This window comes from Centroberyx affinis, unplaced genomic scaffold, assembly GCF_046629955.1.
Source record: "Centroberyx affinis isolate AG114_WGS23_722 - 3 ecotype Tasmania unplaced genomic scaffold, CSIRO-AGI_Caff_v1 ptg006512l_1, whole genome shotgun sequence".
NCBI classification, from domain to species: Eukaryota; Metazoa; Chordata; class Actinopteri; order Beryciformes; family Berycidae; genus Centroberyx; species Centroberyx affinis.
Genome location: NW_027283297.1, coordinates 1 through 25,759, shown reverse-complemented (window position 1 = coordinate 25,759; position 25,759 = coordinate 1). Strand labels below are relative to the sequence as shown.

General features: G+C 49.9%; 48 non-coding genes across 48 annotated transcripts; all 48 read right to left on the bottom strand.

The window, feature by feature from the left end:
* Positions 1-1,189: 1,189 nt before the first annotated feature.
* On the bottom strand, positions 1,190-1,302 carry LOC139638753 (U5 spliceosomal RNA). The gene has a single exon (XR_011694822.1). It is a non-coding gene; the product is annotated as a U5 spliceosomal RNA (small nuclear RNA).
* Positions 1,303-1,632: 330 nt separating this feature from the next.
* LOC139638723 (U2 spliceosomal RNA) lies at positions 1,633-1,824 on the bottom strand. Its single transcript, XR_011694795.1, has one exon. It is a non-coding gene; the product is annotated as a U2 spliceosomal RNA (small nuclear RNA).
* A 5,359-nt stretch (positions 1,825-7,183) lies between these two features.
* On the bottom strand, positions 7,184-7,299 carry LOC139638747 (U5 spliceosomal RNA). The gene has a single exon (XR_011694817.1). It is a non-coding gene; the product is annotated as a U5 spliceosomal RNA (small nuclear RNA).
* A 336-nt stretch (positions 7,300-7,635) lies between these two features.
* LOC139638717 (U2 spliceosomal RNA) lies at positions 7,636-7,826 on the bottom strand. The gene has a single exon (XR_011694789.1). It is a non-coding gene; the product is annotated as a U2 spliceosomal RNA (small nuclear RNA).
* Positions 7,827-7,994: 168 nt separating this feature from the next.
* On the bottom strand, positions 7,995-8,110 carry LOC139638744 (U5 spliceosomal RNA). Its single transcript, XR_011694814.1, has one exon. It is a non-coding gene; the product is annotated as a U5 spliceosomal RNA (small nuclear RNA).
* Positions 8,111-8,446: 336 nt separating this feature from the next.
* On the bottom strand, positions 8,447-8,637 carry LOC139638716 (U2 spliceosomal RNA). Its single transcript, XR_011694788.1, has one exon. It is a non-coding gene; the product is annotated as a U2 spliceosomal RNA (small nuclear RNA).
* A 168-nt stretch (positions 8,638-8,805) lies between these two features.
* LOC139638743 (U5 spliceosomal RNA) lies at positions 8,806-8,921 on the bottom strand. Its single transcript, XR_011694813.1, has one exon. It is a non-coding gene; the product is annotated as a U5 spliceosomal RNA (small nuclear RNA).
* Positions 8,922-9,257: 336 nt separating this feature from the next.
* LOC139638715 (U2 spliceosomal RNA) lies at positions 9,258-9,448 on the bottom strand. Its single transcript, XR_011694787.1, has one exon. It is a non-coding gene; the product is annotated as a U2 spliceosomal RNA (small nuclear RNA).
* A 168-nt stretch (positions 9,449-9,616) lies between these two features.
* On the bottom strand, positions 9,617-9,732 carry LOC139638742 (U5 spliceosomal RNA). The gene has a single exon (XR_011694812.1). It is a non-coding gene; the product is annotated as a U5 spliceosomal RNA (small nuclear RNA).
* Positions 9,733-10,068: 336 nt separating this feature from the next.
* LOC139638713 (U2 spliceosomal RNA) lies at positions 10,069-10,259 on the bottom strand. Its single transcript, XR_011694785.1, has one exon. It is a non-coding gene; the product is annotated as a U2 spliceosomal RNA (small nuclear RNA).
* Positions 10,260-10,427: 168 nt separating this feature from the next.
* On the bottom strand, positions 10,428-10,543 carry LOC139638741 (U5 spliceosomal RNA). Its single transcript, XR_011694811.1, has one exon. It is a non-coding gene; the product is annotated as a U5 spliceosomal RNA (small nuclear RNA).
* Positions 10,544-10,879: 336 nt separating this feature from the next.
* LOC139638712 (U2 spliceosomal RNA) lies at positions 10,880-11,070 on the bottom strand. Its single transcript, XR_011694784.1, has one exon. It is a non-coding gene; the product is annotated as a U2 spliceosomal RNA (small nuclear RNA).
* A 168-nt stretch (positions 11,071-11,238) lies between these two features.
* LOC139638740 (U5 spliceosomal RNA) lies at positions 11,239-11,354 on the bottom strand. The gene has a single exon (XR_011694810.1). It is a non-coding gene; the product is annotated as a U5 spliceosomal RNA (small nuclear RNA).
* A 336-nt stretch (positions 11,355-11,690) lies between these two features.
* Positions 11,691-11,881, bottom strand: LOC139638711 (U2 spliceosomal RNA). Its single transcript, XR_011694783.1, has one exon. It is a non-coding gene; the product is annotated as a U2 spliceosomal RNA (small nuclear RNA).
* Positions 11,882-12,049: 168 nt separating this feature from the next.
* On the bottom strand, positions 12,050-12,165 carry LOC139638751 (U5 spliceosomal RNA). Its single transcript, XR_011694821.1, has one exon. It is a non-coding gene; the product is annotated as a U5 spliceosomal RNA (small nuclear RNA).
* Positions 12,166-12,501: 336 nt separating this feature from the next.
* On the bottom strand, positions 12,502-12,692 carry LOC139638709 (U2 spliceosomal RNA). The gene has a single exon (XR_011694782.1). It is a non-coding gene; the product is annotated as a U2 spliceosomal RNA (small nuclear RNA).
* A 168-nt stretch (positions 12,693-12,860) lies between these two features.
* On the bottom strand, positions 12,861-12,976 carry LOC139638739 (U5 spliceosomal RNA). The gene has a single exon (XR_011694809.1). It is a non-coding gene; the product is annotated as a U5 spliceosomal RNA (small nuclear RNA).
* Positions 12,977-13,312: 336 nt separating this feature from the next.
* On the bottom strand, positions 13,313-13,503 carry LOC139638708 (U2 spliceosomal RNA). The gene has a single exon (XR_011694781.1). It is a non-coding gene; the product is annotated as a U2 spliceosomal RNA (small nuclear RNA).
* Positions 13,504-13,671: 168 nt separating this feature from the next.
* LOC139638738 (U5 spliceosomal RNA) lies at positions 13,672-13,787 on the bottom strand. Its single transcript, XR_011694808.1, has one exon. It is a non-coding gene; the product is annotated as a U5 spliceosomal RNA (small nuclear RNA).
* A 336-nt stretch (positions 13,788-14,123) lies between these two features.
* Positions 14,124-14,314, bottom strand: LOC139638722 (U2 spliceosomal RNA). Its single transcript, XR_011694794.1, has one exon. It is a non-coding gene; the product is annotated as a U2 spliceosomal RNA (small nuclear RNA).
* A 168-nt stretch (positions 14,315-14,482) lies between these two features.
* Positions 14,483-14,598, bottom strand: LOC139638736 (U5 spliceosomal RNA). The gene has a single exon (XR_011694806.1). It is a non-coding gene; the product is annotated as a U5 spliceosomal RNA (small nuclear RNA).
* Positions 14,599-14,934: 336 nt separating this feature from the next.
* Positions 14,935-15,125, bottom strand: LOC139638707 (U2 spliceosomal RNA). Its single transcript, XR_011694780.1, has one exon. It is a non-coding gene; the product is annotated as a U2 spliceosomal RNA (small nuclear RNA).
* A 168-nt stretch (positions 15,126-15,293) lies between these two features.
* LOC139638750 (U5 spliceosomal RNA) lies at positions 15,294-15,409 on the bottom strand. The gene has a single exon (XR_011694820.1). It is a non-coding gene; the product is annotated as a U5 spliceosomal RNA (small nuclear RNA).
* A 336-nt stretch (positions 15,410-15,745) lies between these two features.
* LOC139638706 (U2 spliceosomal RNA) lies at positions 15,746-15,936 on the bottom strand. Its single transcript, XR_011694779.1, has one exon. It is a non-coding gene; the product is annotated as a U2 spliceosomal RNA (small nuclear RNA).
* A 168-nt stretch (positions 15,937-16,104) lies between these two features.
* LOC139638746 (U5 spliceosomal RNA) lies at positions 16,105-16,220 on the bottom strand. The gene has a single exon (XR_011694816.1). It is a non-coding gene; the product is annotated as a U5 spliceosomal RNA (small nuclear RNA).
* A 336-nt stretch (positions 16,221-16,556) lies between these two features.
* LOC139638705 (U2 spliceosomal RNA) lies at positions 16,557-16,747 on the bottom strand. Its single transcript, XR_011694778.1, has one exon. It is a non-coding gene; the product is annotated as a U2 spliceosomal RNA (small nuclear RNA).
* A 168-nt stretch (positions 16,748-16,915) lies between these two features.
* LOC139638735 (U5 spliceosomal RNA) lies at positions 16,916-17,031 on the bottom strand. The gene has a single exon (XR_011694805.1). It is a non-coding gene; the product is annotated as a U5 spliceosomal RNA (small nuclear RNA).
* Positions 17,032-17,367: 336 nt separating this feature from the next.
* On the bottom strand, positions 17,368-17,558 carry LOC139638721 (U2 spliceosomal RNA). The gene has a single exon (XR_011694793.1). It is a non-coding gene; the product is annotated as a U2 spliceosomal RNA (small nuclear RNA).
* A 168-nt stretch (positions 17,559-17,726) lies between these two features.
* On the bottom strand, positions 17,727-17,842 carry LOC139638734 (U5 spliceosomal RNA). The gene has a single exon (XR_011694804.1). It is a non-coding gene; the product is annotated as a U5 spliceosomal RNA (small nuclear RNA).
* Positions 17,843-18,178: 336 nt separating this feature from the next.
* Positions 18,179-18,369, bottom strand: LOC139638703 (U2 spliceosomal RNA). Its single transcript, XR_011694777.1, has one exon. It is a non-coding gene; the product is annotated as a U2 spliceosomal RNA (small nuclear RNA).
* Positions 18,370-18,537: 168 nt separating this feature from the next.
* Positions 18,538-18,653, bottom strand: LOC139638733 (U5 spliceosomal RNA). The gene has a single exon (XR_011694803.1). It is a non-coding gene; the product is annotated as a U5 spliceosomal RNA (small nuclear RNA).
* Positions 18,654-18,989: 336 nt separating this feature from the next.
* LOC139638720 (U2 spliceosomal RNA) lies at positions 18,990-19,180 on the bottom strand. The gene has a single exon (XR_011694792.1). It is a non-coding gene; the product is annotated as a U2 spliceosomal RNA (small nuclear RNA).
* A 168-nt stretch (positions 19,181-19,348) lies between these two features.
* On the bottom strand, positions 19,349-19,464 carry LOC139638732 (U5 spliceosomal RNA). The gene has a single exon (XR_011694802.1). It is a non-coding gene; the product is annotated as a U5 spliceosomal RNA (small nuclear RNA).
* A 336-nt stretch (positions 19,465-19,800) lies between these two features.
* On the bottom strand, positions 19,801-19,991 carry LOC139638702 (U2 spliceosomal RNA). The gene has a single exon (XR_011694776.1). It is a non-coding gene; the product is annotated as a U2 spliceosomal RNA (small nuclear RNA).
* Positions 19,992-20,159: 168 nt separating this feature from the next.
* Positions 20,160-20,275, bottom strand: LOC139638749 (U5 spliceosomal RNA). Its single transcript, XR_011694819.1, has one exon. It is a non-coding gene; the product is annotated as a U5 spliceosomal RNA (small nuclear RNA).
* A 336-nt stretch (positions 20,276-20,611) lies between these two features.
* Positions 20,612-20,802, bottom strand: LOC139638748 (U2 spliceosomal RNA). Its single transcript, XR_011694818.1, has one exon. It is a non-coding gene; the product is annotated as a U2 spliceosomal RNA (small nuclear RNA).
* Positions 20,803-20,970: 168 nt separating this feature from the next.
* Positions 20,971-21,086, bottom strand: LOC139638731 (U5 spliceosomal RNA). Its single transcript, XR_011694801.1, has one exon. It is a non-coding gene; the product is annotated as a U5 spliceosomal RNA (small nuclear RNA).
* Positions 21,087-21,422: 336 nt separating this feature from the next.
* LOC139638737 (U2 spliceosomal RNA) lies at positions 21,423-21,613 on the bottom strand. Its single transcript, XR_011694807.1, has one exon. It is a non-coding gene; the product is annotated as a U2 spliceosomal RNA (small nuclear RNA).
* Positions 21,614-21,781: 168 nt separating this feature from the next.
* On the bottom strand, positions 21,782-21,897 carry LOC139638730 (U5 spliceosomal RNA). The gene has a single exon (XR_011694800.1). It is a non-coding gene; the product is annotated as a U5 spliceosomal RNA (small nuclear RNA).
* Positions 21,898-22,233: 336 nt separating this feature from the next.
* On the bottom strand, positions 22,234-22,424 carry LOC139638719 (U2 spliceosomal RNA). Its single transcript, XR_011694791.1, has one exon. It is a non-coding gene; the product is annotated as a U2 spliceosomal RNA (small nuclear RNA).
* A 168-nt stretch (positions 22,425-22,592) lies between these two features.
* LOC139638729 (U5 spliceosomal RNA) lies at positions 22,593-22,708 on the bottom strand. The gene has a single exon (XR_011694799.1). It is a non-coding gene; the product is annotated as a U5 spliceosomal RNA (small nuclear RNA).
* Positions 22,709-23,044: 336 nt separating this feature from the next.
* Positions 23,045-23,235, bottom strand: LOC139638725 (U2 spliceosomal RNA). The gene has a single exon (XR_011694796.1). It is a non-coding gene; the product is annotated as a U2 spliceosomal RNA (small nuclear RNA).
* A 168-nt stretch (positions 23,236-23,403) lies between these two features.
* On the bottom strand, positions 23,404-23,519 carry LOC139638728 (U5 spliceosomal RNA). The gene has a single exon (XR_011694798.1). It is a non-coding gene; the product is annotated as a U5 spliceosomal RNA (small nuclear RNA).
* Positions 23,520-23,855: 336 nt separating this feature from the next.
* Positions 23,856-24,046, bottom strand: LOC139638714 (U2 spliceosomal RNA). Its single transcript, XR_011694786.1, has one exon. It is a non-coding gene; the product is annotated as a U2 spliceosomal RNA (small nuclear RNA).
* A 168-nt stretch (positions 24,047-24,214) lies between these two features.
* LOC139638727 (U5 spliceosomal RNA) lies at positions 24,215-24,330 on the bottom strand. The gene has a single exon (XR_011694797.1). It is a non-coding gene; the product is annotated as a U5 spliceosomal RNA (small nuclear RNA).
* A 336-nt stretch (positions 24,331-24,666) lies between these two features.
* LOC139638701 (U2 spliceosomal RNA) lies at positions 24,667-24,857 on the bottom strand. The gene has a single exon (XR_011694775.1). It is a non-coding gene; the product is annotated as a U2 spliceosomal RNA (small nuclear RNA).
* Positions 24,858-25,025: 168 nt separating this feature from the next.
* On the bottom strand, positions 25,026-25,141 carry LOC139638745 (U5 spliceosomal RNA). The gene has a single exon (XR_011694815.1). It is a non-coding gene; the product is annotated as a U5 spliceosomal RNA (small nuclear RNA).
* Positions 25,142-25,477: 336 nt separating this feature from the next.
* Positions 25,478-25,668, bottom strand: LOC139638718 (U2 spliceosomal RNA). The gene has a single exon (XR_011694790.1). It is a non-coding gene; the product is annotated as a U2 spliceosomal RNA (small nuclear RNA).
* Between the last annotated feature and the right edge of the window lie 91 nt (positions 25,669-25,759).

Genomic DNA, 25,759 nt, shown 5'->3' with positions numbered 1-25,759 from the left:
CTCAGTCTGTTCTCCGCCTGTTGCAGCAATGTCCCTGTTGTTGACTATGATTATTTTGGATTCAGGTCAAAACTTCTTTTTTTTTTCTGCCACTGCTCTGCTGATAAAACTGTTTAATGCCGCCGCTCTCACCTGCTGACGGGCTGGATGTTTTCGCTTGGTTATCAATCTACCATCGAGTGTTCCAAAAAGTATTTTGTGGTGCCACAACCTCGGTTATTTTTAATAATTTTAATAATTCAGTGTCTGCATCTGTAAATTCTTCCTCCTGCGTTCTTTGTCTGACCTGTGTTCAGCACAGAAGAGATATCAATGACGTTTCCTGCTGCATTTAAAGGGAAGGTTGTCACCATATATGGTCAATTGGGGGCGTAAATTTATGTTAATGAGTGGCTGTGCACGAGCATGATGGTGGTTTAGAACGTGTGATATTTATCAAGGCAGGTTACTTACAGGTGTGCGTACGCACGTTTGATAAATACCGATTTTTTTGTACTTATGCACATTCTAAATTGTATTCGTAAGAGAGAATTTAGAACCTTTTCTACGCAATGTTGATAAATGAGGGCCGAGGAGCCTGCCATCTTTTTCTTTCAATTTAAAACGCACGCTGTGGTGCCTCCGCATGCCAGCCTGGCCAGCCAACATGGTGGGGACACCACAAGTTAAAAACAATTAAGAAACCTAAACCACCACGTACAAAAACTACCAAAGAACTAAAAAAGGGGCTAAAAGGGAAGTAAAACAGTAAAATCACTCCTAAAAGGTAAAATACAAAACACTTACCTTTTCTCGGGTGGTTTGGTCTTGGTGAAAATCTGAGTACAGGCAAGCAAGGACTCTGAACCGATGAATTCCTGTTCGTGAAAGAAATACAACCACCAAAACTGTAATTTTCACTTTAGGAATAAATATATTATCCTCCCAAGTGTGGGTAACAGTCAATGCCACAACAGGCAAGAATTTTTACCACCAGCAGGAGGTGATCGCAGTCTTAGCCAAAAGGCCGAGAAGCGATAACCCCTTGCCGTTGGCAGCACAAGGCCGCCCCTCTGGTCCGGCCCGTCCTCGTCGGGGTGTCGCAGTCTTTTACCATAACAATTGCTGGTGCTTAGCACCTCCGCCCACGGAGTCTCTGGCATTATCTGCCGACCTAGTTTTCTGTTTCCTTGCACAACTGTACAGGGTTCAGCCAAAGCGCTAAGCCCGCCAAAAATACCTTTAACTCTTTGGTGTTACTCTCCACGGAAGTCTTTAGTAAAAGGCGAAAGACTTGTACGTTATGAAGAGAAACCAGAGCAAGTACAGCCTCTCGCCGCAAGAGCGGCCAAAGACCCTAGTCGTCTCGGTCAACAGCTTCACGGTGCTCCCCCCTGTTTGGCTAGCTGCATAGCAAAGTACAGGCCACACCTTTGCTGGCACTCCACCCCGCCTTCTCGGGAGCTTAATCCAATCCGATGACCCGGAAATTCACCTCCGAGAAAACGCAGCACAGACTGCTTTGACCAGTTTCCAGGCGCACAAAAATGCCGTCCACTTTGTTCTTGGTCTTTCGGTCCGATATTAGATATTAGGTAGGACTTGCAGACTGGCTTTCCATGTTTTGAGATTTTGCTTTTCCACAGAGCGAGAGAAGGGTGCACCGTTCCCAGCGGCACTGCAATACCGGGTCGATGCGTGGAGCGAACGGAGCAAGCCCCTTTTTCGACTCCTGGTCCTAAAAATCCGTTTAATATGTTGTCCCCTTATAGAGGACGTATCAGATATTAAACTGATAAGAACAGATTTTTTTTTTGGAAATAGTTTATTGACACCTTCAAATCTTCAGTATATACAAGTCACACAATACAATATTCCACAATACATTAGTCTTTTAGTACATCGGCTTAGTTTACCGACACATTCTATAACTCATATTCCATACGGCCACCCTCAAATAAATCATAGAAACACATCAAATCATGTTAATTGTGCCTGAGCTGCCCAAAGAAAAAACACTACAGCTCACAGCCAACAGCTACAAAAAAAGAAAAAACCCATCTGGGCTTTACCGGCCACTGTTTCTCTTCTCTCTGAGGATCAAAAGGCTATACCAACATGCAAATAATATTTCTATCATACCCTTCTTTATGGCATATTTTAGCCCTGGAAAACAGACACCAAAAGGTTTTTGTATTTTGCTTTCAGTCTTCCATATTTGTGTAAATTACTTTCCATTTACTTTTAATGGAGTCTATACCCCACTTCTCAATCTCTAGGAGAAGCTGTCTTTGGAGGGCACCTTCTATATTCCTAGCAATACCTGCCACTGTCCACTTGGTGTCTCTGTTCACTGTACTACACCTAACCTCCCATAGCTTGGCTCTTACTAGTGACACAAGGAGAATTACTTTGCTCAACTGCCCCTTCTCTATTTTAAATTCCATTTCTTGGGTTTTCGTCCAACTTATACCTTTTAAAATTAAAAACTTTTGACCAAGCTTCTTCCATACTTGCTGAGCAAACAGACATTCCCACAGTACATGTTCAATTGTCTCAACACCATTACAATTCACCCTTGGGCACCACTTGTTGGCTGTCAACCCATGATTGTACATTGTATTTCTCACCGCAAACCGCTTGTGCAGGGCCAACCAATTAAAATCCTTCAATCTATTATCTAACTCCTTATTCTGGACTCTCTTCCACACTTCCCGGGGTATATGGATTGAGTCCCTGGGGTCCAGCTTCTCTATCATTTTAGCATAAAGCTTCTTGTGATCAAATGCAAGCTGCTTATCTAAACATTCTCTGTGCTTTTTGGCCCATCTAATTATTTTCATAAGATATGTTGGTATTTGCTCAGATTTTGGGGAACTATTGTCCCAAACACCCATCACAGACTTAAGGGGAACAGCAAGCCAAAATCTAAGCAAGAATTGGCACTTGTGCACAGGTGACGACACCAATAGTCTGCAAGCACAAGTATAAAATAGCACTTTCAGTTTCAGGGCTAGGTTGGGTAAGTCTCTCCCTCCCCTCTCAATGGGCTGATACATCTGATCCCTTTTCAAGTACTCATAACCTCCCCACAAAAACTTAAAAATGGCTTTATGCAATTTCAGGCCAATTAATGCCGGCATGGGAAAAACCAAAGCTAAATGCAATAGAGACGGGAGTATATCTGCTTTAACGGCTAATATCTTACCACTGATGGTCAATCTCCTTAGCCCCCACAAATTAAGTTTTGTCGTCACCTTAGCTAGTCGTGTCTCCCAGTTTGTTTTTGCATCATCCTCATTGCCATAAGAAATCCCTAAAATGGTTATAGGGCCAGTGCAAAGGGCTAGATCACAAGGGGCCTCCCTTCTATTACTCCACTTTCCCAAGTACTTTACTTGCGACTTTCCCCTGTTGATTTTAGCCCCTGAGGCATAAGAAAAGGCTTCAATAACCCTCATGGCTTCCCTTAAACACAAATCATTTTCAAGATACAATACTGTGTCATCCGCGTACAGTGACATGATCAACGACTCGCCTCCTGGCAGGCATACACCCCTGATATTTTTGTTCTTTCTTATTGCACATGCCAACACCTCTATAAATACTACATACAACAAAGCTGAGCATGGGCACCCCTGACGGACACCCCTGGCCTGTCTGAACACTTCTCCCAAGTGGCCATTCACGTTCACTCTGCTTCCCACATTGGTATAAAGGATGTTAAGCCAACTCAAAAAACGTTTACCGTAGCCAAACTTCTCCAAAATTCTAAACAAAAACTTGTGGTTGACTCTATCGAATGCTTTTTCTTGGTCCAAGCTTAGGACTATAAAAGATAGATTTCTATCCTGGGCATATGCTTGCACATCTCTGTGTAACTGTGTATTCCAACAAATTTGTCTACCTTCAACAGCACAAGTTTGGTCCGACCCAATAACATGTGGCAGGGCAGATCCCAATCGGCTGGTCAGCACCTTGCTAAAAATTTTATAATCTGTACATAGCATCGTCAGGGGCCTGTAATTGGCTAGCATCCTATTGTCACCCTTTTTGTAAAGAAGTGAAATGACCCCCTCGCACATGGTTTTCCCCATCTGTCCCTTCTGACATATACATCTAAATAGTTCTAACAATACCGGGCCAACTACATCCCAAAACGCTAGATAAAATTCCTTTGTGAGACCATCAATTCCCGGAACCTTACCATCCTTCATCGATTTAAGCGCTCTATATACTTCATCCAATTCCAGATCCCTTTCCAACTGCTCTTTTAAGTCTGCAGGTACCTCATTGTCAATATTACGCAACACGCTCGTTCCGTTTTCGCTATCAACCTCAACCTCACAAAAAAAATTAGAAAAATGCGCTGTTGCTACCTCCAACATCTCTTTTGTGGCCCTAACCTCCTCTCCCTTACCATTCAGGAGGGAGGAAATGCATCTTCTCTTCGCCTTACTCTTAGAGTGCTTAAAAAAATAAGAAGAGCATCTTTCGTTTTTCTCCCATTTCTCCCTTGAGCTTCTGAACTTAAATGCTTCAGCTCTCCTTTGAAAGAACAACTGCTGCTTATTTTGCAAGTAATTCAATGTCTCATAGTCTACAGCGTTATCTGTGTTTCTTTGTACAATTATGTTTTCTACTTCTTTCTGCACCTGGTAGTACTCTTTAAATTCCAGTCTCTTCTTCTCCCTTGCATATGTCTGTACAAAATGTTTAATTCTTGTTTTGGTACTTTCCCACCACTCAGTCACCTCAAGGTAGAATGATTTCACCTCCATACATTTTTTAAAGAAGGCCCGAAAAGTTTTCCTAAACTGAACATCTGCCAGAATTTGATTATTCAGCTTCCAGTATCCTTTCCCAAAAGGTACTACTATTACATTCACCTCAACAATCAACATTTCATGATCTGAGTAAAAAACAGGGGAGGTATGAACCGAAGTCACCCTTAAATCCGCAGGGCAGAAAACATAATCAATCCGACTTTTAGCCCCTCTACTATTTGCCCACGTGAACCCTGGTTCTAAAGGGTGGACTTTCCTATAGGAGTCTACCATCTGATACCTCGCTATCAAATTCCCAAGCACAGTGCTCGCAGTATTGCCATCTAGTGATGAATTAAAATCCCCTCCCAGTATAACGTGACTATTGGTCATGAATACTGTATCTAAATTATCAAACAGTTCTTTTCTCCCCTTTGGCTCTACATTTGCATAAACATTAACTACTCTCAGCCTCCTCTCCCTCCATTCAATATCCAATACCAAAACTCTCCCCTGTACAATTGAGAAACTCCCAACAATTTTGATCTCACCATCCCCACATAATACACCCACCCCTGTAGAGTGAACCCCCCCAATGCTCCACCTGGAATCACCCTTAACCCATTCTCTGGAAAACAAAAATAAATCATTTTCATCTTTTAAATGGACTTCCTGTAACAAACATAAAGAAAACTTAATGGAGGCCAAATGAGCAAACACAGTAGCCCTTTTAGCCCGATCTTTCAAGCCTCTGACATTAATGCTTATTATTTTAAAACAAGACATAAATCAGATATCAAAGGAATGCTCACACTCACTCATACAAGTGGTCCACATCAGTAGTCTCGCGCTCAGGAAAAAGTGTCTCCGAGGGGGGGGGGCTGTCCGATCGTGTAATAGTCGCGGGTGACGCTTCAGCAACAACCCCGCTAAGAGGGAGGGGGTCAGTAGAGGCAGTCTGCAGGGAGGACCCCGAGGTAGTAGAAGTCTCAAAAACACCTGCAGCCTCAGAGGAAGCAGACGCGTTTCCTGGTGTCATTGTCTCACTGTCCGAAGCATCCTCTTCTGCTCCCACATCTCCCCTCCCCTCTTCCCCCTCATCATCCGAAGAACCTGAAAACAGAGGCTGAAACGCATTTTCTGTCACCAACGGCGGGGAGAGAGGGACCGTTTGGCTGGTTTTCTTCCTTTTCCTCTTACTATGTCCTCCCCTTCGCTTCCACCGTGGCCCATTCGGGCGGGGAAACGCTCTCCCCATCAGCCCCGGCTTCCTCAACTTGCTGGTCCCAGCTCACACCACTTGCTTCTGCGCCAGTATCTTGACCGGGAACAGGAACCTCCTTGTCCCTCTCCCTTTCCTCTCTCTCTCTCTGAATCTCCGCCACCACCATCTCAAGATCGCGTAGAGGCTCCGCCGCAGTAAGAGCCTCTGCCTGGTGCACCTTGTGGGCCGCCATCTTGTTCTTTACAGCGGCGGCGTACGAGGGAACCTCTGTGCACTGCTTGAACAGGTGCTGCTCAGAGCCGCATAGGCTACACCTCTTCGGCCGCAAACAGTCTTTCATAATGTGCCCCAATCCATCACAATTTTTGCACCGCAGCTGCACACATACCTCAGCTATGTGACCATACGTGGAGCACTTTCTGCAGAATCTCGGCTGTCCAGCATATATCAGAAAACCTCTGTCAGCCCCAATCGTAAAAGCTGCAGGAGGATGCCGGAAGCCATCATGGCCTCCTACGTCGTCCTTCAGCAGCACTCTGAATTGGCGCTTACCAGTCCAAAGTCCCAAGGCGTCCTTAATCTCCCTCACACCCGGCATCACTGTGGCGTACTTGGCGAGGAAAGATCTCGTCGCCTCTTCCGTGACCCAGAGGTTGTAAATGTGGACAGTGACCACTCGCTGGTTGGACCTGCACAGATTTTCCACCTGAAAGCACTTAAGCAAGCCATCTGCTAAGCGGGAAACCAGCCCACGAGCCTCCTCCATCTTGACCAGACTGTAAAAAGTAACGTCAAAATACTTGTCTTTGGCATTTTGCTGGAGGCACAGCAGATCATCAACTTTTAAACACAAGGCCCCAAAAAGGATCTCTTTTCCAAAGCTGTATCTACTCATCATCTCGCCGTCTTTCACTTTCCATACAAAACGTAGCGTATTTTTCAGCACGGCTAATGCCTGCTGTTCAGCCGCCGATGATGGCATAATGAAGGGCGATCGCTCCACACTTCCAACTATATTATCTTAGCCAAAAGGCCGAGAAGCGATAACCCCCTGCCGTTGGCAGCACAAGGCCACCCCTCCGGTCCGGCCCGTCCTCGTCGGGGTGTCGCAGTCTTTTACCATAACAATTGCTGGTGCTTAGCACCTCCGCCCACGGAGTCTCTGGCATTATCTGCCGACCGAGTTTTCTGTTTCCTTGCACAACTGTACAGGGCTCAGCCAAAGCGCTAAGCCCGCCAAAAATACGTTTAACTCTTTAGTGTTACTCTCCACGGAAGTCTTTAGTAAAAGGCGAAAGACTTGTACGTTATGAAGAGAAACCAGAATAAGTACAGCCTCTCTCCGCAAGAGCGGCCAAAGACCCTAGTCGTCTCGGTCAACAGCTTCACGGTGCTCCCCCCTGTTTGGCTAGCTGCATAGCAAAGTACAGGCCACACCTTTGCTGGCACTCCACCCCGCCTTCTCGGGAGCCTGAGCCTAATCCAATCCGATGACCCGGAAATTCACCTCCGAGAAAACGCAGCACAGACTGCTTTGACCAGTTTCCAGGCGCACAAAAACGCCGTCCACTTTGTTCTTGGTCCTTCGGCCCGATATTAGATATTAGGTAGGACTTGCAGACTGGCTTTCCATGTTTTGAGATTTTGCTTTTCCACAGAGCGAGAGAAGGGTGCACCGTTCCCAGCGGCACTGCAATACCGGGTCGATGCGTGGAGCGAACGGAGCAAGCCCCTTTTTCGACTCCTGGTCCTAAAAATCCGTTTAATATGTTGTCCCCTTATAGAGGACGTATCAGATATTAAACTGATAAGAACAGATACTACACTTGATCTTAGCCAAAAGGCCGAGAAGCGATAACCCCCTGCCGTTGGCAGCACAAGGCCGCCCCTCCGGTCCGGCCCGTCCTCGTCGGGGTGTCGCAGTCTTTTACCATAACAATTGCTGGTGCTTAGCACCTCCGCCCACGGAGTCTCTGGCATTATCTGCCGACCGAGTTTTCTGTTTCCTTGCACAACTGTACAGGGCTCAGCCAAAGCGCTAAGCCCGCCAAAAATACGTTTAACTCTTTGGTGTTACTCTCCACGGAAGTCTTTAGTAAAAGGCGAAAGACTTGTACGTTATGAAGAGAAACCAGAGTAAGTACAGCCTCTCTCCGCAAGAGCGGCCAAAGACCCTAGTCGTCTCGGTCAACAGCTTCACGGTGCTCCCCCCTGTTTGGCTAGCTGCATAGCAAAGTACAGGCCACACCTTTGCTGGCACTCCACCCCGCCTTCTCGGGAGCCTGAGCCTAATCCAATCCGATGACCCGGAAATTCACCTCCGAGAAAACGCAGCACAGACTGCTTTGACCAGTTTCCAGGCGCACAAAAACGCCGTCCACTTTGTTCTTGGTCCTTCGGTCCGATATTAGATATTAGGTAGGACTTGCAGACTGGCTTTCCATGTTTTGAGATTTTGCTTTTCCACAGAGCGAGAGAAGGGTGCACCGTTCCCAGCGGCACTGCAATACCGGGTCGATGCGTGGAGCGAACGGAGCAAGCCCCTTTTTCGACTCCTGGTCCTAAAAATCCGTTTAATATGTTGTCCCCTTATAGAGGACGTATCAGATATTAAACTGATAAGAACAGATACTACACTTGATCTTAGCCAAAAGGCCGAGAAGCGATAACCCCCTGCCGTTGGCAGCACAAGGCCGCCCCTCCGGTCCGGCCCGTCCTCGTCGGGGTGTCGCAGTCTTTTACCATAACAGTTGCTGGTGCTTAGCACCTCCGCCCACGGAGTCTCTGGCATTATCTGCCGACCGAGTTTTCTGTTTCCTTGCACAACTGTACAGGGCTCAGCCAAAGCGCTAAGCCCGCCAAAAATACGTTTAACTCTTTGGTGTTACTCTCCACGGAAGTCTTTAGTAAAAGGCGAAAGACTTGTACGTTATGAAGAGAAACCAGAGTAAGTACAGCCTCTCTCCGCAAGAGCGGCCAAAGACCCTAGTCGTCTCGGTCAACAGCTTCACGGTGCTCCCCCCTGTTTGGCTAGCTGCATAGCAAAGTACAGGCCACACCTTTGCTGGCACTCCACCCCGCCTTCTCGGGAGCCTGAGCCTAATCCAATCCGATGACCCGGAAATTCACCTCCGAGAAAACGCAGCACAGACTGCTTTGACCAGTTTCCAGGCGCACAAAAACGCCGTCCACTTTGTTCTTGGTCCTTCGGTCCGATATTAGATATTAGGTAGGACTTGCAGACTGGCTTTCCATGTTTTGAGATTTTGCTTTTCCACAGAGCGAGAGAAGGGTGCACCGTTCCCAGCGGCACTGCAATACCGGGTCGATGCGTGGAGCGAACGGAGCAAGCCCCTTTTTCGACTCCTGGTCCTAAAAATCCGTTTAATATGTTGTCCCCTTATAGAGGACGTATCAGATATTAAACTGATAAGAACAGATACTACACTTGATCTTAGCCAAAAGGCCGAGAAGCGATAACCCCCTGCCGTTGGCAGCACAAGGCCGCCCCTCCGGTCCGGCCCGTCCTCGTCGGGGTGTCGCAGTCTTTTACCATAACAGTTGCTGGTGCTTAGCAGCTCCGCCCACGGAGTCTCTGGCATTATCTGCCGACCTAGTTTTCTGTTTCCTTGCACAACTGTACAGGGCTCAGCCAAAGCGCTAAGCCCGCCAAAAATACGTTTAACTCTTTGGTGTTACTCTCCACGGAAGTCTTTAGTAAAAGGCGAAAGACTTGTACGTTATGAAGAGAAACCAGAGTAAGTACAGCCTCTCTCCGCAAGAGCGGCCAAAGACCCTAGTCGTCTCGGTCAACAGCTTCACGGTGCTCCCCCCTGTTTGGCTAGCTGCATAGCAAAGTACAGGCCACACCTTTGCTGGCACTCCACCCCGCCTTCTCGGGAGCCTGAGCCTAATCCAATCCGATGACCCGGAAATTCACCTCCGAGAAAACGCAGCACAGACTGCTTTGACCAGTTTCCAGGCGCACAAAAACGCCGTCCACTTTGTTCTTGGTCCTTCGGTCCGATATTAGATATTAGGTAGGACTTGCAGACTGGCTTTCCATGTTTTGAGATTTTGCTTTTCCACAGAGCGAGAGAAGGGTGCACCGTTCCCAGCGGCACTGCAATACCGGGTCGATGCGTGGAGCGAACGGAGCAAGCCCCTTTTTCGACTCCTGGTCCTAAAAATCCGTTTAATATGTTGTCCCCTTATAGAGGACGTATCAGATATTAAACTGATAAGAACAGATACTACACTTGATCTTAGCCAAAAGGCCGAGAAGCGATAACCCCCTGCCGTTGGCAGCACAAGGCCGCCCCTCCGGTCCGGCCCGTCCTCGTCGGGGTGTCGCAGTCTTTTACCATAACAATTGCTGGTGCTTAGCACCTCCGCCCACGGAGTCTCTGGCATTATCTGCCGACCGAGTTTTCTGTTTCCTTGCACAACTGTACAGGGCTCAGCCAAAGCGCTAAGCCCGCCAAAAATACGTTTAACTCTTTGGTGTTACTCTCCACGGAAGTCTTTAGTAAAAGGCGAAAGACTTGTACGTTATGAAGAGAAACCAGAGTAAGTACAGCCTCTCTCCGCAAGAGCGGCCAAAGACCCTAGTCGTCTCGGTCAACAGCTTCACGGTGCTCCCCCCTGTTTGGCTAGCTGCATAGCAAAGTACAGGCCACACCTTTGCTGGCACTCCACCCCGCCTTCTCGGGAGCCTGAGCCTAATCCAATCCGATGACCCGGAAATTCACCTCCGAGAAAACGCAGCACAGACTGCTTTGACCAGTTTCCAGGCGCACAAAAACGCCGTCCACTTTGTTCTTGGTCCTTCGGTCCGATATTAGATATTAGGTAGGACTTGCAGACTGGCTTTCCATGTTTTGAGATTTTGCTTTTCCACAGAGCGAGAGAAGGGTGCACCGTTCCCAGCGGCACTGCAATACCGGGTCGATGCGTGGAGCGAACGGAGCAAGCCCCTTTTTCGACTCCTGGTCCTAAAAATCCGTTTAATATGTTGTCCCCTTATAGAGGACGTATCAGATATTAAACTGATAAGAACAGATACTACACTTGATCTTAGCCAAAAGGCCGAGAAGCGATAACCCCCTGCCGTTGGCAGCACAAGGCCGCCCCTCCGGTCCGGCCCGTCCTCGTCGGGGTGTCGCAGTCTTTTACCATAACAATTGCTGGTGCTTAGCACCTCCGCCCACGGAGTCTCTGGCATTATCTGCCGACCGAGTTTTCTGTTTCCTTGCACAACTGTACAGGGCTCAGCCAAAGCGCTAAGCCCGCCAAAAATACGTTTAACTCTTTGGTGTTACTCTCCACGGAAGTCTTTAGTAAAAGGCGAAAGACTTGTACGTTATGAAGAGAAACCAGAGTAAGTACAGCCTCTCTCCGCAAGAGCGGCCAAAGACCCTAGTCGTCTCGGTCAACAGCTTCACGGTGCTCCCCCCTGTTTGGCTAGCTGCATAGCAAAGTACAGGCCACACCTTTGCTGGCACTCCACCCCGCCTTCTCGGGAGCCTGAGCCTAATCCAATCCGATGACCCGGAAATTCACCTCCGAGAAAACGCAGCACAGACTGCTTTGACCAGTTTCCAGGCGCACAAAAACGCCGTCCACTTTGTTCTTGGTCCTTCGGTCCGATATTAGATATTAGGTAGGACTTGCAGACTGGCTTTCCATGTTTTGAGATTTTGCTTTTCCACAGAGCGAGAGAAGGGTGCACCGTTCCCAGCGGCACTGCAATACCGGGTCGATGCGTGGAGCGAACGGAGCAAGCCCCTTTTTCGACTCCTGGTCCTAAAAATCCGTTTAATATGTTGTCCCCTTATAGAGGACGTATCAGATATTAAACTGATAAGAACAGATACTACACTTGATCTTAGCCAAAAGGCCGAGAAGCGATAACCCCCTGCCGTTGGCAGCACAAGGCCGCCCCTCCGGTCCGGCCCGTCCTCGTCGGGGTGTCGCAGTCTTTTACCATAACAGTTGCTGGTGCTTAGCACCTCCGCCCACGGAGTCTCTGGCATTATCTGCCGACCTAGTTTTCTGTTTCCTTGCACAACTGTACAGGGCTCAGCCAAAGCGCTAAGCCCGCCAAAAATACGTTTAACTCTTTGGTGTTACTCTCCACGGAAGTCTTTAGTAAAAGGCGAAAGACTTGAACGTTATGAAGAGAAACCAGAGTAAGTACAGCCTCTCTCCGCAAGAGCGGCCAAAGACCCTAGTCGTCTCGGTCAACAGCTTCACGGTGCTCCCCCCTGTTTGGCTAGCTGCATAGCAAAGTACAGGCCACACCTTTGCTGGCACTCCACCCCGCCTTCTCGGGAGCCTGAGCCTAATCCAATCCGATGACCCGGAAATTCACCTCCGAGAAAACGCAGCACAGACTGCTTTGACCAGTTTCCAGGCGCACAAAAACGCCGTCCACTTTGTTCTTGGTCCTTCGGTCCGATATTAGATATTAGGTAGGACTTGCAGACTGGCTTTCCATGTTTTGAGATTTTGCTTTTCCACAGAGCGAGAGAAGGGTGCACCGTTCCCAGCGGCACTGCAATACCGGGTCGATGCGTGGAGCGAACGGAGCAAGCCCCTTTTTCGACTCCTGGTCCTAAAAATCCGTTTAATATGTTGTCCCCTTATAGAGGACGTATCAGATATTAAACTGATAAGAACAGATACTACACTTGATCTTAGCCAAAAGGCCGAGAAGCGATAACCCCCTGCCGTTGGCAGCACAAGGCCGCCCCTCCGGTCCGGCCCGTCCTCGTCGGGGTGTCGCAGTCTTTTACCATAACAATTGCTGGTGCTTAGCACCTCCGCCCACGGAGTCTCTGGCATTATCTGCCGACCGAGTTTTCTGTTTCCTTGCACAACTGTACAGGGCTCAGCCAAAGCGCTAAGCCCGCCAAAAATACGTTTAACTCTTTGGTGTTACTCTCCACGGAAGTCTTTAGTAAAAGGCGAAAGACTTGTACGTTATGAAGAGAAACCAGAGTAAGTACAGCCTCTCTCCGCAAGAGCGGCCAAAGACCCTAGTCGTCTCGGTCAACAGCTTCACGGTGCTCCCCCCTGTTTGGCTAGCTGCATAGCAAAGTACAGGCCACACCTTTGCTGGCACTCCACCCCGCCTTCTCGGGAGCCTGAGCCTAATCCAATCCGATGACCCGGAAATTCACCTCCGAGAAAACGCAGCACAGACTGCTTTGACCAGTTTCCAGGCACACAAAAACGCCGTCCACTTTGTTCTTGGTCCTTCGGTCCGATATTAGATATTAGGTAGGACTTGCAGACTGGCTTTCCATGTTTTGAGATTTTGCTTTTCCACAGAGCGAGAGAAGGGTGCACCGTTCCCAGCGGCACTGCAATACCGGGTCGATGCGTGGAGCGAACGGAGCAAGCCCCTTTTTCGACTCCTGGTCCTAAAAATCCGTTTAATATGTTGTCCCCTTATAGAGGACGTATCAGATATTAAACTGATAAGAACAGATACTACACTTGATCTTAGCCAAAAGGCCGAGAAGCGATAACCCCCTGCCGTTGGCAGCACAAGGCCGCCCCTCCGGTCCGGCCCGTCCTCGTCGGGGTGTCGCAGTCTTTTACCATAACAATTGCTGGTGCTTAGCACCTCCGCCCACGGAGTCTCTGGCATTATCTGCCGACCGAGTTTTCTGTTTCCTTGCACAACTGTACAGGGCTCAGCCAAAGCGCTAAGCCCGCCAAAAATACGTTTAACTCTTTGGTGTTACTCTCCACGGAAGTCTTTAGTAAAAGGCGAAAGACTTGTACGTTATGAAGAGAAACCAGAGTAAGTACAGCCTCTCTCCGCAAGAGCGGCCAAAGACCCTAGTCGTCTCGGTCAACAGCTTCACGGTGCTCCCCCCTGTTTGGCTAGCTGCATAGCAAAGTACAGGCCACACCTTTGCTGGCACTCCACCCCGCCTTCTCGGGAGCCTGAGCCTAATCCAATCCGATGACCCGGAAATTCACCTCCGAGAAAACGCAGCACAGACTGCTTTGACCAGTTTCCAGGCGCACAAAAACGCCGTCCACTTTGTTCTTGGTCCTTCGGTCCGATATTAGATATTAGGTAGGACTTGCAGACTGGCTTTCCATGTTTTGAGATTTTGCTTTTCCACAGAGCGAGAGAAGGGTGCACCGTTCCCAGCGGCACTGCAATACCGGGTCGATGCGTGGAGCGAACGGAGCAAGCCCCTTTTTCGACTCCTGGTCCTAAAAATCCGTTTAATATGTTGTCCCCTTATAGAGAACGTATCAGATATTAAACTGATAAGAACAGATACTACACTTGATCTTAGCCAAAAGGCCGAGAAGCGATAACCCCCTGCCGTTGGCAGCACAAGGCCGCCCCTCCGGTCCGGCCCGTCCTCGTCGGGGTGTCGCAGTCTTTTACCATAACAATTGCTGGTGCTTAGCACCTCCGCCCACGGAGTCTCTGGCATTATCTGCCGACCGAGTTTTCTGTTTCCTTGCACAACTGTACAGGGCTCAGCCAAAGCGCTAAGCCCGCCAAAAATACGTTTAACTCTTTGGTGTTACTCTCCACGGAAGTCTTTAGTAAAAGGCGAAAGACTTGTACGTTATGAAGAGAAACCAGAGTAAGTACAGCCTCTCTCCGCAAGAGCGGCCAAAGACCCTAGTCGTCTCGGTCAACAGCTTCACGGTGCTCCCCCCTGTTTGGCTAGCTGCATAGCAAAGTACAGGCCACACCTTTGCTGGCACTCCACCCCGCCTTCTCGGGAGCCTGAGCCTAATCCAATCCGATGACCCGGAAATTCACCTCCGAGAAAACGCAGCACAGACTGCTTTGACCAGTTTCCAGGCGCACAAAAACGCCGTCCACTTTGTTCTTGGTCCTTCGGTCCGATATTAGATATTAGGTAGGACTTGCAGACTGGCTTTCCATGTTTTGAGATTTTGCTTTTCCACAGAGCGAGAGAAGGGTGCACCGTTCCCAGCGGCACTGCAATACCGGGTCGATGCGTGGAGCGAACGGAGCAAGCCCCTTTTTCGACTCCTGGTCCTAAAAATCCGTTTAATATGTTGTCCCCTTATAGAGGACGTATCAGATATTAAACTGATAAGAACAGATACTACACTTGATCTTAGCCAAAAGGCCGAGAAGCGATAACCCCCTGCCGTTGGCAGCACAAGGCCGCCCCTCCGGTCCGGCCCGTCCTCGTCGGGGTGTCGCAGTCTTTTACCATAACAGTTGCTGGTGCTTAGCACCTCCGCCCACGGAGTCTCTGGCATTATCTGCCGACCTAGTTTTCTGTTTCCTTGCACAACTGTACAGGGCTCAGCCAAAGCGCTAAGCCCGCCAAAAATACGTTTAACTCTTTGGTGTTACTCTCCACGGAAGTCTTTAGTAAAAGGCGAAAGACTTGAACGTTATGAAGAGAAACCAGAGTAAGTACAGCCTCTCTCCGCAAGAGCGGCCAAAGACCCTAGTCGTCTCGGTCAACAGCTTCACGGTGCTCCCCCCTGTTTGGCTAGCTGCATAGCAAAGTACAGGCCACACCTTTGCTGGCACTCCACCCCGCCTTCTCGGGAGCCTGAGCCTAATCCAATCCGATGACCCGGAAATTCACCTCCGAGAAAACGCAGCACAGACTGCTTTGACCAGTTTCCAGGCGCACAAAAACGCCGTCCACTTTGTTCTTGGTCCTTCGGTCCGATATTAGATATTAGGTAGGACTTGCAGACTGGCTTTCCATGTTTTGAGATTTTGCTTTTCCACAGAGCGAGAGAAGGGTGCACCGTTCCCAGCGGCACTGCAATACCGGGTCGATGCGTGGAGCGAACGGAGCAAGCCCCTTTTTCGACTCCTGGTCCTAAAAATCCGTTTAATATGTTGTCCCCTTATAGAGGACGTATCAGATATTAAACTGATAAGAACAGATACTACACTTGATCTTAGCCAAAAGGCCGAGAAGCGATAACCCCCTGCCGTTGGCAGCACAAGGCCGCCCCTCCGGTCCGGCCCGTCCTCGTCGGGGTGTCGCAGTCTTTTACCATAACAATTGCTGGTGCTTAGCACCTCCGCCCACGGAGTCTCTGGCATTATCTGCCGACCGAGTTTTCTGTTTCCTTGCACAACTGTACAGGGCTCAGCCAAAGCGCTAAGCCCGCCAAAAATACCTTTAACTCTTTGGTGTTACTCTCCACGGAAGTCTTTAGTAAAAGGCGAAAGACTTGTACGTTATGAAGAGAAACCAGAGTAAGTACAGCCTCTCTCCGCAAGAGCGGCCAAAGACCCTAGTCGTCTCGGTCAACAGCTTCACGGTGCTCCCCCCTGTTTGGCTAGCTGCATAGCAAAGTACAGGCCACACCTTTGCTGGCACTCCACCCCGCCTTCTCGGGAGCCTGAGCCTAATCCAATCCGATGACCCGGAAATTCACCTCCGAGAAAACGCAGCACAGACTGCTTTGACCAGTTTCCAGGCGCACAAAAACGCCGTCCACTTTGTTCTTGGTCCTTCGGTCCGATATTAGATATTAGGTAGGACTTGCAGACTGGCTTTCCATGTTTTGAGATTTTGCTTTTCCACAGAGCGAGAGAAGGGTGCACCGTTCCCAGCGGCACTGCAATACCGGGTCGATGCGTGGAGCGAACGGAGCAAGCCCCTTTTTCGACTCCTGGTCCTAAAAATCCGTTTAATATGTTGTCCCCTTATAGAGGACGTATCAGATATTAAACTGATAAGAACAGATACTACACTTGATCTTAGCCAAAAGGCCGAGAAGCGATAACCCCCTGCCGTTGGCAGCACAAGGCCGCCCCTCCGGTCCGGCCCGTCCTCGTCGGGGTGTCGCAGTCTTTTACCATAACAATTGCTGGTGCTTAGCACCTCCGCCCACGGAGTCTCTGGCATTATCTGCCGACCGAGTTTTCTGTTTCCTTGCACAACTGTACAGGGCTCAGCCAAAGCGCTAAGCCCGCCAAAAATACGTTTAACTCTTTGGTGTTACTCTCCACGGAAGTCTTTAGTAAAAGGCGAAAGACTTGTACGTTATGAAGAGAAACCAGAGTAAGTACAGCCTCTCTCCGCAAGAGCGGCCAAAGACCCTAGTCGTCTCGGTCAACAGCTTCACGGTGCTCCCCCCTGTTTGGCTAGCTGCATAGCAAAGTACAGGCCACACCTTTGCTGGCACTCCACCCCGCCTTCTCGGGAGCCTGAGCCTAATCCAATCCGATGACCCGGAAATTCACCTCCGAGAAAACGCAGCACAGACTGCTTTGACCAGTTTCCAGGCGCACAAAAACGCCGTCCACTTTGTTCTTGGTCCTTCGGTCCGATATTAGATATTAGGTAGGACTTGCAGACTGGCTTTCCATGTTTTGAGATTTTGCTTTTCCACAGAGCGAGAGAAGGGTGCACCGTTCCCAGCGGCACTGCAATACCGGGTCGATGCGTGGAGCGAACGGAGCAAGCCCCTTTTTCGACTCCTGGTCCTAAAAATCCGTTTAATATGTTGTCCCCTTATAGAGAACGTATCAGATATTAAACTGATAAGAACAGATACTACACTTGATCTTAGCCAAAAGGCCGAGAAGCGATAACCCCCTGCCGTTGGCAGCACAAGGCCGCCCCTCCGGTCCGGCCCGTCCTCGTCGGGGTGTCGCAGTCTTTTACCATAACAATTGCTGGTGCTTAGCACCTCCGCCCACGGAGTCTCTGGCATTATCTGCCGACCGAGTTTTCTGTTTCCTTGCACAACTGTACAGGGCTCAGCCAAAGCGCTAAGCCCGCCAAAAATACGTTTAACTCTTTGGTGTTACTCTCCACGGAAGTCTTTAGTAAAAGGCGAAAGACTTGTACGTTATGAAGAGAAACCAGAGTAAGTACAGCCTCTCTCCGCAAGAGCGGCCAAAGACCCTAGTCGTCTCGGTCAACAGCTTCACGGTGCTCCCCCCTGTTTGGCTAGCTGCATAGCAAAGTACAGGCCACACCTTTGCTGGCACTCCACCCCGCCTTCTCGGGAGCCTGAGCCTAATCCAATCCGATGACCCGGAAATTCACCTCCGAGAAAACGCAGCACAGACTGCTTTGACCAGTTTCCAGGCGCACAAAAACGCCGTCCACTTTGTTCTTGGTCCTTCGGTCCGATATTAGATATTAGGTAGGACTTGCAGACTGGCTTTCCATGTTTTGAGATTTTGCTTTTCCACAGAGCGAGAGAAGGGTGCACCGTTCCCAGCGGCACTGCAATACCGGGTCGATGCGTGGAGCGAACGGAGCAAGCCCCTTTTTCGACTCCTGGTCCTAAAAATCCGTTTAATATGTTGTCCCCTTATAGAGGACGTATCAGATATTAAACTGATAAGAACAGATACTACACTTGATCTTAGCCAAAAGGCCGAGAAGCGATAACCCCCTGCCGTTGGCAGCACAAGGCCGCCCCTCCGGTCCGGCCCGTCCTCGTCGGGGTGTCGCAGTCTTTTACCATAACAATTGCTGGTGCTTAGCACCTCCGCCCACGGAGTCTCTGGCATTATCTGCCGACCGAGTTTTCTGTTTCCTTGCACAACTGTACAGGGCTCAGCCAAAGCGCTAAGCCCGCCAAAAATACGTTTAACTCTTTGGTGTTACTCTCCACGGAAGTCTTTAGTAAAAGGCGAAAGACTTGTACGTTATGAAGAGAAACCAGAGTAAGTACAGCCTCTCTCCGCAAGAGCGGCCAAAGACCCTAGTCGTCTCGGTCAACAGCTTCACGGTGCTCCCCCCTGTTTGGCTAGCTGCATAGCAAAGTACAGGCCACACCTTTGCTGGCACTCCACCCCGCCTTCTCGGGAGCCTGAGCCTAATCCAATCCGATGACCCGGAAATTCACCTCCGAGAAAACGCAGCACAGACTGCTTTGACCAGTTTCCAGGCGCACAAAAACGCCGTCCACTTTGTTCTTGGTCCTTCGGTCCGATATTAGATATTAGGTAGGACTTGCAGACTGGCTTTCCATGTTTTGAGATTTTGCTTTTCCACAGAGCGAGAGAAGGGTGCACCGTTCCCAGCGGCACTGCAATACCGGGTCGATGCGTGGAGCGAACGGAGCAAGCCCCTTTTTCGACTCCTGGTCCTAAAAATCCGTTTAATATGTTGTCCCCTTATAGAGAACGTATCAGATATTAAACTGATAAGAACAGATACTACACTTGATCTTAGCCAAAAGGCCGAGAAGCGATAACCCCCTGCCGTTGGCAGCACAAGGCCGCCCCTCCGGTCCGGCCCGTCCTCGTCGGGGTGTCGCAGTCTTTTACCATAACAATTGCTGGTGCTTAGCACCTCCGCCCACGGAGTCTCTGGCATTATCTGCCGACCGAGTTTTCTGTTTCCTTGCACAACTGTACAGGGCTCAGCCAAAGCGCTAAGCCCGCCAAAAATACGTTTAACTCTTTGGTGTTACTCTCCACGGAAGTCTTTAGTAAAAGGCGAAAGACTTGTACGTTATGAAGAGAAACCAGAGTAAGTACAGCCTCTCTCCGCAAGAGCGGCCAAAGACCCTAGTCGTCTCGGTCAACAGCTTCACGGTGCTCCCCCCTGTTTGGCTAGCTGCATAGCAAAGTACAGGCCACACCTTTGCTGGCACTCCACCCCGCCTTCTCGGGAGCCTGAGCCTAATCCAATCCGATGACCCGGAAATTCACCTCCGAGAAAACGCAGCACAGACTGCTTTGACCAGTTTCCAGGCGCACAAAAACGCCGTCCACTTTGTTCTTGGTCCTTCGGTCCGATATTAGATATTAGGTAGGACTTGCAGACTGGCTTTCCATGTTTTGAGATTTTGCTTTTCCACAGAGCGAGAGAAGGGTGCACCGTTCCCAGCGGCACTGCAATACCGGGTCGATGCGTGGAGCGAACGGAGCAAGCCCCTTTTTCGACTCCTGGTCCTAAAAATCCGTTTAATATGTTGTCCCCTTATAGAGGACGTATCAGATATTAAACTGATAAGAACAGATACTACACTTGATCTTAGCCAAAAGGCCGAGAAGCGATAACCCCCTGCCGTTGGCAGCACAAGGCCGCCCCTCCGGTCCGGCCCGTCCTCGTCGGGGTGTCGCAGTCTTTTACCATAACAGTTGCTGGTGCTTAGCACCTCCGCCCACGGAGTCTCTGGCATTATCTGCCGACCTAGTTTTCTGTTTCCTTGCACAACTGTACAGGGCTCAGCCAAAGCGCTAAGCCCGCCAAAAATACGTTTAACTCTTTGGTGTTACTCTCCACGGAAGTCTTTAGTAAAAGGCGAAAGACTTGAACGTTATGAAGAGAAACCAGAGTAAGTACAGCCTCTCTCCGCAAGAGCGGCCAAAGACCCTAGTCGTCTCGGTCAACAGCTTCACGGTGCTCCCCCCTGTTTGGCTAGCTGCATAGCAAAGTACAGGCCACACCTTTGCTGGCACTCCACCCCGCCTTCTCGGGAGCCTGAGCCTAATCCAATCCGATGACCCGGAAATTCACCTCCGAGAAAACGCAGCACAGACTGCTTTGACCAGTTTCCAGGCGCACAAAAACGCCGTCCACTTTGTTCTTGGTCCTTCGGTCCGATATTAGATATTAGGTAGGACTTGCAGACTGGCTTTCCATGTTTTGAGATTTTGCTTTTCCACAGAGCGAGAGAAGGGTGCACCGTTCCCAGCGGCACTGCAATACCGGGTCGATGCGTGGAGCGAACGGAGCAAGCCCCTTTTTCGACTCCTGGTCCTAAAAATCCGTTTAATATGTTGTCCCCTTATAGAGGACGTATCAGATATTAAACTGATAAGAACAGATACTACACTTGATCTTAGCCAAAAGGCCGAGAAGCGATAACCCCCTGCCGTTGGCAGCACAAGGCCGCCCCTCCGGTCCGGCCCGTCCTCGTCGGGGTGTCGCAGTCTTTTACCATAACAATTGCTGGTGCTTAGCACCTCCGCCCACGGAGTCTCTGGCATTATCTGCCGACCGAGTTTTCTGTTTCCTTGCACAACTGTACAGGGCTCAGCCAAAGCGCTAAGCCCGCCAAAAATACGTTTAACTCTTTGGTGTTACTCTCCACGGAAGTCTTTAGTAAAAGGCGAAAGACTTGTACGTTATGAAGAGAAACCAGAGTAAGTACAGCCTCTCTCTGCAAGAGCGGCCAAAGACCCTAGTCGTCTCGGTCAACAGCTTCACGGTGCTCCCCCCTGTTTGGCTAGCTGCATAGCAAAGTACAGGCCACACCTTTGCTGGCACTCCACCCCGCCTTCTCGGGAGCCTGAGCCTAATCCAATCCGATGACCCGGAAATTCACCTCCGAGAAAACGCAGCACAGACTGCTTTGACCAGTTTCCAGGCGCACAAAAACGCCGTCCACTTTGTTCTTGGTCCTTCGGTCCGATATTAGATATTAGGTAGGACTTGCAGACTGGCTTTCCATGTTTTGAGATTTTGCTTTTCCACAGAGCGAGAGAAGGGTGCACCGTTCCCAGCGGCACTGCAATACCGGGTCGATGCGTGGAGCGAACGGAGCAAGCCCCTTTTTCGACTCCTGGTCCTAAAAATCCGTTTAATATGTTGTCCCCTTATAGAGGACGTATCAGATATTAAACTGATAAGAACAGATACTACACTTGATCTTAGCCAAAAGGCCGAGAAGCGATAACCCCCTGCCGTTGGCAGCACAAGGCCGCCCCTCCGGTCCGGCCCGTCCTCGTCGGGGTGTCGCAGTCTTTTACCATAACAATTGCTGGTGCTTAGCACCTCCGCCCACGGAGTCTCTGGCATTATCTGCCGACCGAGTTTTCTGTTTCCTTGCACAACTGTACAGGGCTCAGCCAAAGCGCTAAGCCCGCCAAAAATACGTTTAACTCTTTGGTGTTACTCTCCACGGAAGTCTTTAGTAAAAGGCGAAAGACTTGTACGTTATGAAGAGAAACCAGAGTAAGTACAGCCTCTCTCCGCAAGAGCGGCCAAAGACCCTAGTCGTCTCGGTCAACAGCTTCACGGTGCTCCCCCCTGTTTGGCTAGCTGCATAGCAAAGTACAGGCCACACCTTTGCTGGCACTCCACCCCGCCTTCTCGGGAGCCTGAGCCTAATCCAATCCGATGACCCGGAAATTCACCTCCGAGAAAACGCAGCACAGACTGCTTTGACCAGTTTCCAGGCGCACAAAAACGCCGTCCACTTTGTTCTTGGTCCTTCGGTCCGATATTAGATATTAGGTAGGACTTGCAGACTGGCTTTCCATGTTTTGAGATTTTGCTTTTCCACAGAGCGAGAGAAGGGTGCACCGTTCCCAGCGGCACTGCAATACCGGGTCGATGCGTGGAGCGAACGGAGCAAGCCCCTTTTTCGACTCCTGGTCCTAAAAATCCGTTTAATATGTTGTCCCCTTATAGAGAACGTATCAGATATTAAACTGATAAGAACAGATACTACACTTGATCTTAGCCAAAAGGCCGAGAAGCGATAACCCCCTGCCGTTGGCAGCACAAGGCCGCCCCTCCGGTCCGGCCCGTCCTCGTCGGGGTGTCGCAGTCTTTTACCATAACAATTGCTGGTGCTTAGCACCTCCGCCCACGGAGTCTCTGGCATTATCTGCCGACCGAGTTTTCTGTTTCCTTGCACAACTGTACAGGGCTCAGCCAAAGCGCTAAGCCCGCCAAAAATACGTTTAACTCTTTGGTGTTACTCTCCACGGAAGTCTTTAGTAAAAGGCGAAAGACTTGTACGTTATGAAGAGAAACCAGAGTAAGTACAGCCTCTCTCCGCAAGAGCGGCCAAAGACCCTAGTCGTCTCGGTCAACAGCTTCACGGTGCTCCCCCCTGTTTGGCTAGCTGCATAGCAAAGTACAGGCCACACCTTTGCTGGCACTCCACCCCGCCTTCTCGGGAGCCTGAGCCTAATCCAATCCGATGACCCGGAAATTCACCTCCGAGAAAACGCAGCACAGACTGCTTTGACCAGTTTCCAGGCGCACAAAAACGCCGTCCACTTTGTTCTTGGTCCTTCGGTCCGATATTAGATATTAGGTAGGACTTGCAGACTGGCTTTCCATGTTTTGAGATTTTGCTTTTCCACAGAGCGAGAGAAGGGTGCACCGTTCCCAGCGGCACTGCAATACCGGGTCGATGCGTGGAGCGAACGGAGCAAGCCCCTTTTTCGACTCCTGGTCCTAAAAATCCGTTTAATATGTTGTCCCCTTATAGAGGACGTATCAGATATTAAACTGATAAGAACAGATACTACACTTGATCTTAGCCAAAAGGCCGAGAAGCGATAACCCCCTGCCGTTGGCAGCACAAGGCCGCCCCTCCGGTCCGGCCCGTCCTCGTCGGGGTGTCGCAGTCTTTTACCATAACAGTTGCTGGTGCTTAGCACCTCCGCCCACGGAGTCTCTGGCATTATCTGCCGACCTAGTTTTCTGTTTCCTTGCACAACTGTACAGGGCTCAGCCAAAGCGCTAAGCCCGCCAAAAATACGTTTAACTCTTTGGTGTTACTCTCCACGGAAGTCTTTAGTAAAAGGCGAAAGACTTGTACGTTATGAAGAGAAACCAGAGTAAGTACAGCCTCTCTCCGCAAGAGCGGCCAAAGACCCTAGTCGTCTCGGTCAACAGCTTCACGGTGCTCCCCCCTGTTTGGCTAGCTGCATAGCAAAGTACAGGCCACACCTTTGCTGGCACTCCACCCCGCCTTCTCGGGAGCCTGAGCCTAATCCAATCCGATGACCCGGAAATTCACCTCCGAGAAAACGCAGCACAGACTGCTTTGACCAGTTTCCAGGCGCACAAAAACGCCGTCCACTTTGTTCTTGGTCCTTCGGTCCGATATTAGATATTAGGTAGGACTTGCAGACTGGCTTTCCATGTTTTGAGATTTTGCTTTTCCACAGAGCGAGAGAAGGGTGCACCGTTCCCAGCGGCACTGCAATACCGGGTCGATGCGTGGAGCGAACGGAGCAAGCCCCTTTTTCGACTCCTGGTCCTAAAAATCCGTTTAATATGTTGTCCCCTTATAGAGGACGTATCAGATATTAAACTGATAAGAACAGATACTACACTTGATCTTAGCCAAAAGGCCGAGAAGCGATAACCCCCTGCCGTTGGCAGCACAAGGCCGCCCCTCCGGTCCGGCCCGTCCTCGTCGGGGTGTCGCAGTCTTTTACCATAACAGTTGCTGGTGCTTAGCACCTCCGCCCACGGAGTCTCTGGCATTATCTGCCGACCGAGTTTTCTGTTTCCTTGCACAACTGTACAGGGCTCAGCCAAAGCGCTAAGCCCGCCAAAAATACGTTTAACTCTTTAGTGTTACTCTCCACGGAAGTCTTTAGTAAAAGGCGAAAGACTTGTACGTTATGAAGAGAAACCAGAGTAAGTACAGCCTCTCTCCGCAAGAGCGGCCAAAGACCCTAGTCGTCTCGGTCAACAGCTTCACGGTGCTCCCCCCTGTTTGGCTAGCTGCATAGCAAAGTACAGGCCACACCTTTGCTGGCACTCCACCCCGCCTTCTCGGGAGCCTGAGCCTAATCCAATCCGATGACCCGGAAATTCACCTCCGAGAAAACGCAGCACAGACTGCTTTGACCAGTTTCCAGGCGCACAAAAACGCCGTCCACTTTGTTCTTGGTCCTTCGGTCCGATATTAGATATTAGGTAGGACTTGCAGACTGGCTTTCCATGTTTTGAGATTTTGCTTTTCCACAGAGCGAGAGAAGGGTGCACCGTTCCCAGCGGCACTGCAATACCGGGTCGATGCGTGGAGCGAACGGAGCAAGCCCCTTTTTCGACTCCTGGTCCTAAAAATCCGTTTAATATGTTGTCCCCTTATAGAGGACGTATCAGATATTAAACTGATAAGAACAGATACTACACTTGATCTTAGCCAAAAGGCCGAGAAGCGATAACCCCCTGCCGTTGGCAGCACAAGGCCGCCCCTCCGGTCCGGCCCGTCCTCGTCGGGGTGTCGCAGTCTTTTACCATAACAATTGCTGGTGCTTAGCACCTCCGCCCACGGAGTCTCTGGCATTATCTGCCGACCGAGTTTTCTGTTTCCTTGCACAACTGTACAGGGCTCAGCCAAAGCGCTAAGCCCGCCAAAAATACCTTTAACTCTTTGGTGTTACTCTCCACGGAAGTCTTTAGTAAAAGGCGAAAGACTTGTACGTTATGAAGAGAAACCAGAGTAAGTACAGCCTCTCTCCGCAAGAGCGGCCAAAGACCCTAGTCGTCTCGGTCAACAGCTTCACGGTGCTCCCCCCTGTTTGGCTAGCTGCATAGCAAAGTACAGGCCACACCTTTGCTGGCACTCCACCCCGCCTTCTCGGGAGCCTGAGCCTAATCCAATCCGATGACCCGGAAATTCACCTCCGAGAAAACGCAGCACAGACTGCTTTGACCAGTTTCCAGGCGCACAAAAACGCCGTCCACTTTGTTCTTGGTCCTTCGGTCCGATATTAGATATTAGGTAGGACTTGCAGACTGGCTTTCCATGTTTTGAGATTTTGCTTTTCCACAGAGCGAGAGAAGGGTGCACCGTTCCCAGCGGCACTGCAATACCGGGTCGATGCGTGGAGCGAACGGAGCAAGCCCCTTTTTCGACTCCTGGTCCTAAAAATCCGTTTAATATGTTGTCCCCTTATAGAGAACGTATCAGATATTAAACTGATAAGAACAGATACTACACTTGATCTTAGCCAAAAGGCCGAGAAGCGATAACCCCCTGCCGTTGGCAGCACAAGGCCGCCCCTCCGGTCCGGCCCGTCCTCGTCGGGGTGTCGCAGTCTTTTACCATAACAATTGCTGGT